Genomic DNA, 8,497 nt, shown 5'->3' with positions numbered 1-8,497 from the left:
TTTTTTTTAAGATTTTATTTATTTATTTGACAGAGAGAGCAGGAACACAAGCAGGGGAGTGGGAGAGGGAGAAGCAGGCTTCCTGCCAAGCAGGGAGCCCGATGTGGGACTCGATCCCAGGACCCTGGGATCATGACCTGAGCCAAAGGCAGATGCTTAACGACTGAGCCACCCAGGCGCCCTCTATTTTCAACTTTTTGAGGAACCTCCATACTGTTTTCCTGAGTGCCTACACCAGTTTGCATTCCCACCAACAGTGGAAGGGGGTTCCCCCTCACCAACATCTGTTGTTTCCTGACTTGTTAATTTTAGCCATTCTGACCAGTGTGAGGTGGTGTCTCATTGTGGTTTTGATTTGTATTTCCCTGATGCCAAGCGATGTGGAGCTTTTTTTTTCATTTGTCTGTCGGCCATTTGTATGTCTTCTTTAGAGAAATGTCTGTTCATGCTTCTGCCCATTTCTTGATTAGATTATTTGTTCTTTGGGTGTTAAGTTTAATAAGTTCTTTATAGATTTTGGATACTAGCCCTTTATCTGATAAAACATTTGCAAATATCTTCTCTCATTCTTGCAGCATTTTTCTAAAGCTCAAAAACATACAGGTCAAACAACATATCATTTTAGCATAGATACATTTGTCAATAAAACTAAATTTTAAAAGAAAACAGCAATGGAAAGATAAGCATAAAATTCAGGATACTGGGTACGCTTGAGGATGGAGGAAGAGATAGAGGAGGAACCCAGGCAGAGGTAGATACAAGTTACTGGGAAATGTTCTAGTTCTTTGTTGGGTAGTTCATGATATTATCAAGATTTACAGCTAATACATGTGTTATATAGGTCTTTTGTATGTATTAAAAAGAAAAATGTTAAGAGATTGATCTAGTTCATCCTGACCTACTCCAAGTGAGAGCTGATACTTCTTCTTTTTAAGATTTTTAAATTTTTTAAAAAGTAATCTCTACTCGAACTCACAACCCCAAGATCAAGAGTCACATGCTCCAACAACTGAGCCAGGCAGGCACCCCGAGCTGATGCTTATTCTGCATATAAAGAAACTGAAAGTATGGCCCTATCTTCAAATAAGTAATGAGACAAAGAGTTCTGCAAAATAGAAGCCCTCTCTCAAAGATATGGATAGATTTTATTTATTTTTAAGATTTTTATTCATTTATTTAGCAGAGAGAGATAGAGATAGAGAACACAACAGGGAGAGTGGCAGGCAGAGGGAAAGTGAGAAGCAGGCTCCCCGCAAGCAGAGAGCCCAACATGGGGCTCTATCCCAGGACCATGGGACCATGACCCGAGCCGAAGGCAGATGCCCAACCGACTGAGCCACCCAGGCGCCCCAGATATGGATAGATTTTAAAGAGAATAATCAACCTAGCTAGAGCCAATTAAATTAAGTGAAATTTAAATCTAGATGAACTAAATGGGAATTTTCTTTCTAACATATGGATTGTGTGGCAAAATGAATCTCTTACCTGTCAGTTAGAAAACTGTGATGATCCAGGATGGGATCTCAGCATCACCAGGTGAACTTAAAATTTCCAGAGATAAAAGGAGCAAGAGAACTTTCAGGAAAACTGGAGGTTCAGAATAGAATACCCAGGATAAAATAGGAAAAAAAGTACAAAGCCTAAATGAATTGATTTATTTATTCAACAAACTTCTTTAGCATAAACTATGCAGCAGGGAGGGGGTAAGGACTGGAGTAATAGAATAATTGAGACAGAGTCTGTACCCTCAAGGAACTGATACTGTAGTAATGAGGAAAAACCTTTCAATGTGTACATGAAAGACATACTACCTGGAGAAGCCATAAAAGGGTATTCAGATAGAGAAAGCAAGTTATAATGGTCCAAAAACCAAGAAAAGGAAAGAATACTTGAAGGTTTTTAAGAACAATGCAGTTGATGAATCTAGTGGTGAAGAAGAGGACAGTTTTTTTTTTTTAAGATTTTATTTATTTGAGAGAGAGTATGAGTAGGGGGGAGAGGCAGAGGGAGAAAGAGACTCCCCGCTGAGCAGGGACCCCCCCCCCGATGTGGGGCTTGATCCCAGGACCCTGGGATCATGACCTGAGCCAAAGGCAGCTGCTTAACCAGCTGAGCCACCCAGTCGCCCGAAAAGAGGACAATTTTCATCTTAGGCCAAGGTCTGTGAACTTGAAATCTGAAGAAGAGAGAGACAAAGAACTTGGCTTGGTTCTTGAGAGAGGGCAAGAAAAGTTAGTCCCACAGGGGGTGGGAGTTCACATTTAGTGAGCACTTACTATGTGCCAGATCCTCTCTAAAATGCTTTTTATGAATGAACTAATTTAATCCTCATACTATACCTATGTGGCTGCTGGTATCATCATCTTTATTTGATAAATGAGGAAACGGACCTATAGAGATGAAGTAATTTGCCCCAAATCACATAGTTAAGTATTTGAAAGCAGAGTTTTGAATCTGAAAGATTGATTACCTCAACCATGTTTTTGACTGCCACACTGAATAGAGGAGGGATCTCCTAACTAAAGCTTAGGAAAAGCAGAAGAGCTAAAACAGTTATTCATCACTTGAATTCATTAAAGTGTGTTTATATTCACTTGAGTTGAATTATAAATATGAAATTTTTATCCCTAAGACATTGTTATACTTTGGTAAATATTAATGGTGTGCCTCAAAGTTTTTGTATTGGATGCTATCAATGTAGAATATTGCAGAGGAACTAGTTGGAGAAAAGCTGTGTCTCCTGAACACGGTCTTAGGAGAAAATGTCATCTTCTTTATCTCTCAGGAGATAGAGGTAGAAAGGTAATCCTTCCCAAAGCCCTCAATTTTTCATATAATAAACCGATGCACTTTATAACCAATCTCAATGCACATATATGCGTATTTAGTCTCTTTTTTCATTCTCAGCAATTTAATAACTGACTTGTTGGCTCAATTGGTTCAACAATATGCTAATGAGGTAAAATTGATGGGTTTAATTCCCTTTTAGCTCTGATAGCCATGAACTACACCCCTAAATTTAGCAAACATGAGCTGTTGAGTGACTCCTAAGAAACTATGTTTGGCTCAGAACAAGTCTATCAACATTACACAAAAGATAATACTTTCTTGTGTGTCAAAACCTTCATCTTTGTATTCAAGGGCAACACATTAATTTTCACAGAGAACAACTAAAGTGACTTGTTTAATGTCTCACAATGGATTTCTAGGATGATCAAGAATAGATACTTGGAAAGTTCAATATAATATACTTGCTCAAACTGACCCTACCTATGTTATACAGTTATAATAGTTTTTGCCCAACTTCATAAAATATACTCAATCTTGCAATCAATCAATGAATCAATACAAAAACTATCTCAGTTTCTAATTACTTATGGAGAATTCTTACCTGAGGACACACTAATGAAACCAAGTCAGTTCTAATTCAAAAATGTGAATTTAATATGCCTAGAATATAGTTATCTGAAGCAGTTATGTAATTCATTGAGTGCAAGAAACCTACAAATCAGTGACAGCTTTATTTAGTTGGTGGTACTTCTCAGTAAACGAGATGCAAATTTTTAAATGTGATCTGACATCTGACAAGGTCATAATAATAAGGGAGGTGCCTCATAATTATGCAAGGATATTCAGTGAAGAAAAGGATGGTGAAAGATAAGGTTAACATGAAAACCTATCAGACTGAGAATGAGGATAAGTAAATCTGTGATCTCAGTTGAGAATAGAAATGGCTGAAATTATACCAGGAGCAAATAAAATAAAATGAAAAAAAATGTTGAAGAATATTGGTAAAGAAAATATAAAATTTTTGATGTCTGATATTTCAGATTATAAGTAAAAACCCATGTTCTTGGAAAGGGCTGATATTTTAAACTTCTCCAAAGCAGAGGGGAGGGACAAAGGGATAGGGAGAGGGAGAGTTAGTTTATTGGCAAAGAATGCAAGCTAGGAAGGAAAATTGTCTAGGTTTAATTCTTAGCTCTGTCACTTAGTAGCTGTGTGATTTTGGCAGTTTCCTTAATCTGTCTGCACCGCAGTTTTCTCATTTGTAAAATAAGGAAAATAAAACTTACTCATAAGGCTGTTGTAAGGATTTTATGAGCTAATATATAGTGTTTACATAGTGCCAGGTACATAATAAGAGCACTATATAAACATTACACTTTGAATAAAAGATATCTAAAGATTAACATCAATAGTGATACTTAATCAGATAATCAAGAAGAAATCTTGTAGATATGCAATCCTTTATCCAAAATCCTTGGGGCCAGCCAGATAGGTTTCTGAATTAATTTTTTTAATATACTTTAAGAGTGTAACATATTATGCTATCTATATTTTATGTAGCCAGTGTTGTCCTGGGCAGTGGCCTCTAATCAAACACATATTTCCATAATGAAATTCATCAATAGTCACACCAAATGGCATAATGTAGAATTTAAATAGAGTCATGTCAGTTCAGATCAGTTTTTATACCAAAAATTTAAGAAAAAAATGTTTTGCAATTTGGAATTGCACATAAGGAATTCTGAAGCTTTGTCTACCATAAATCTTACTGTATTAAATAATGGAATAATAAGCATGGGAAATATAGAGCAATAATGATATTAAATGATAAACATTTCTGAAAACCTAAAATGTACCCAGAAACTTGATGAGTTTTTCTCTCTTAAGAAAGAAAAAGATGTATACATAGTTACCACATGGGATGTTACCTGGATTATAGTTGGGTGACTTTATGGGGCATACATTTTTCATGATGCCTAAAACATCTCCCTAGATATTCTCATGACTGACTATTTCAGGATTCTGCTCAAAAGTTACTTCCTCAAGGAGGATTCCTGATCACTCTATTTAAAATATCAGGTGGGAGGCATGCACACACACACAATCACACAGTGAACTCTTGCCCTTTTACTGCATTCTTTTTCTTTTTAGCACTTACCACTATTCAGCATTATATTATATATTTGTTCACTATCTGTCTTACTATACTGGAAACTCGATGGGAACAGGGGCTTGGTTATGTTCAAGCACCTGGAACAATGGTTGACAAACAGGCAGTTGATAGATATTGTTCAATAAACGATTTAAGAAAATAAGCCTGACTGGTATACAGTGGTGGGTTCTAAGAACTAGTTCTGATATAGCAGGTAATACTTACTTTCCAAAAGGAAATTCAAGGCAAAATAAATAAATAAAATGCCATCTAAACATCAGCTGTAATAAGTTTGTGGAAATATATATATATTAATATAATTCCAGAACAGTAATTTTAAAACATTTCTTCTCGGGGTGCCTGGCTGGCTCAGCTGGAAGACAGTGTGACTCTTGATCTTGGGGTTGTGAGTTTGAGCCCCATGTTGGGTGTAGAGATTACTAAAAAGAATAAACTTTAAAAGTAAATAAATAAAAAAAAATTTCTTCTCTATACATATACTTAACAAGTAAATATTGATTTGTTATCTAGGAAGTAAAAACTAATCATTACACTTACATTTACATTTAATAATTAATTTTCAGTATTTAGATAAGAAGAAAAAGTATACTTAAAGTATACTTAAAGATAAGTATAATAATTATTTAATAATAATAAATTAATTATAAAGATAAATATAATAAGTTTTCAGTATTTAGACAAGTATACCTAAAAGTGTACTTAAAGATAAAAATAGAGCACAAAATATTAAAGAAAGAACTTACTTTGTATTTTTCCCACAGAGGATTATCTTGATTTTTCCCCTGACATATTTCACTCACCACTGAAAGAAACCAACTGATCATCTAATTGCAAAGTGCTACTGCATTTAGTTATAAAAATGGTCTAAATTAGCTTCAGAGGGCAGAGCAATCTGGTTGTATGTACACATCCACCCACGTATGCATGTATTTAGTCTTGCTCCAGGTAGTAAAATTACAACACATTTATATTTTAAAGTAAGCAAACAGAAGAGTTTTGGGGTCACCATAAAATGTGCAACAACATTCCATAGTACTTTCAGTCCAGATAGATTCACTTTTTGGAAAGGCCCAGGTTTCTTCTTCCTTTCTAACCTCATCCATAGGTCAGTTTTGACTTGGGAAAGGTGCAAATAGGAATTTATGTCACACTCTTGGCAAAAGTATCAAAAATAACTACCATTTTCAAGTTACCATACGGTATCTTACAAATTGACATTCCATTGATCATGGTGAAAAGTAACAGTATCATTTCAACATCTGTAACTTTTACTTTTGTACTTTTTCCTTTCCATTACTCCTAAACCAGGAAAAAGAAAATGAAAAAAAAAAGAAAGAAAGAAAGAAAGAAAATGTTCCAATAGCAGTTTAATGGCTTTCAAAAGGTTACCCTGGATTATGCAAGGATTTTCTACGAGGATTATTTGAAAAAATAAAGGAAATTGAGAATGTATATGTTTCCCACAGGAAGAGGGACCCCCGGAAATGACACAAATTAGCACATACAACTGGACCAAGTGTTGTTAACTAATGACTCCAGGATGGGAAAAAGTAGGTAAAAAAGATAAAACCAGACAACTAATACCAAAAAAGATCAGTGGCTCATAGTTATATATGACAGTGAAATCAAGTTTAAATAATTACTGGCCTCTTTGCTCTCAAGTGGTGTGAGGTGGTATTGTAGGTAGGAGGATGAGGAGTGATTTGCCACAGCTCTGTACCCTCAACAGAGGGGGTTCTACTTACCTGCTTTTGAGAACTGGTTCAATATCATGTTAGCATTTAAGGAGTAAACTAAGCAGTCCACTTCAATAAATCCTACACCAACAAAGAAAAAGCTGCCCTTGTTTAGGTGGAAATTCAAGATCACTAACGTAGTCTGCCAGGGCACATATGATCTATACAAGTCTCATGCTTCTGACTCTTGTCTTCAAGTCCCCAAACTGGAAAAAAACCAGATAAATGCCTGAGGAACCACTTCACACCCCAAACACGTGCAAACTTTGTTCAACAGAACAGTTTACTGCCAAAATGGAGTTGGCAGAAGTTTGGAGCAAAGGCCCCCAGGCTGCATGATTTGCTGGCACCAGAGAGCTTAAAAATCTTAACATAATACTGCTGAGTTTGAGCTCTACCAATTTGCTTGGGACTCTTTCTCCAAATTTGACCTGAGAAAGATGGAAGCTGTCATCAAGAATGACTTTATTAACACTTCATCCTCTACCCAGAAATAATTTGATTTCCCACTCCTGATGGTCATACTTCTACATTCTTTGGTAATTTTGTTTATACTGTAAATCTAACATAGTCTATTTTGAAATGCATGTAAATTCAATTTTGTTTGGTTGCTTGGATAAAGGGGTACAGGAAGAATTACTGTAAATACACAAAATTAATTATGACAAAGTTCTACTTAGAGAATACTTGATCCAAATAGCCCCCCATACATCACAATTTATTACCCTCAAACACTGTGGCAGAAATTAAGATATAGAATATCTGTAAGTTGCTATCAGTTTATATAGTTTAGCTTGTATTATCACTTCTCTGAGTTTGAGTAATGGTGGTTTGGTTTGTATATGAACAATTTAGGAAGGGAGGAAAGGAGCCAAGAAGAGTTCTTCTCTTCCACAAGGGTCAACAATAAGGTGTTATTCGGGATCCTCACAAGCTTGATCCAATTTAGTGAAGAAGACTGCACCCCAATTTTAAAATTGTAGTTCAGGGTGCCTGGCTGGCTCAGTCGGTAGAGCATGCAACTCTAACTTTGGGGGTCATGAGTTCAAGTCCCATGTTGAGCATAGCACTTACTTAAAAAATAAAATAAAATTGTAGTTAGAATACTGGCAACAATACAACTAGCAAGTTTAAACTTGTAAATTCTTAATATACAGTATTAAGAAAGTATGGTTTGCTTTGGAAGGTAGTATTTTGTGCTGGTTCAATACAAGATCAGGTTTAGAGTAAAGATGCTACTTGCTCCTCATACAGCTAGAAAAAAAAAGAAAAAGCTTTTTATGAAAGTTTTTAACTTTCAAATATTTTCTTTCATTAACTCCATGTATTAACCTCTTTTGAAAGCCTTTCTGTTCTTCCTCCTCTAGAACCTCCTAAGTATTCTAATTCTCAGGGATGATTTCATATTTCTAATCTCCACAATAGAGTTGGATGCATTTAGGACAAAACACTCTTCTAGGATATCAAGTTGCCGAAGACTGTAGTTTTAAAGATATTTATATAGTAGTGCTGCCACCTAAAGATGAGGTGAATAAAGAAGCAATTCAAAAGAATGACCCATCATTCTTAAACCTGTCTCAAAATTTTTCTTACCTCTAACTAGGGATTAATAAACATTTTGCTGTTAGTATGGAATTTGAATTGTTTCACAATAACTTATTGCTCAGCTGTAGTTTCCTAGGGCAGAAAATTCTAACCTCAAACCTTTTAGAGTCCTCTGTGATTTGAGGTCTCCAGGAATACCTCCTAAATTTATTTCTCTCAGACATTAGGCACTGCCTATAATACATGATGGCGC

General features: G+C 35.6%; 2 long non-coding RNA genes across 3 annotated transcripts in view; both read right to left on the bottom strand.

Annotated features, from left to right (window-relative positions):
* Positions 1-8,497, bottom strand: part of LOC145722453 (uncharacterized) — a 388,135-nt gene that overhangs the window by 96,418 nt on the left and 283,220 nt on the right. The window lies entirely within an intron of this gene.
* LOC115940308 (uncharacterized) overlaps positions 1-8,497 on the bottom strand; it is a 13,453-nt gene that overhangs the window by 2,687 nt on the left and 2,269 nt on the right. The window lies entirely within an intron of this gene.

The sequence above is a fragment of the Leptonychotes weddellii genome, chromosome 7 (genome assembly GCF_054177405.1).
Source record: "Leptonychotes weddellii isolate Sample4059 chromosome 7, ASM5417740v2, whole genome shotgun sequence".
Lineage (NCBI taxonomy): Eukaryota > Metazoa > Chordata > Mammalia > Carnivora > Phocidae > Leptonychotes > Leptonychotes weddellii.
Note: the sequence above shows the minus strand (reverse complement) of the source record. Positions and strands in the feature narration are given on the sequence as shown.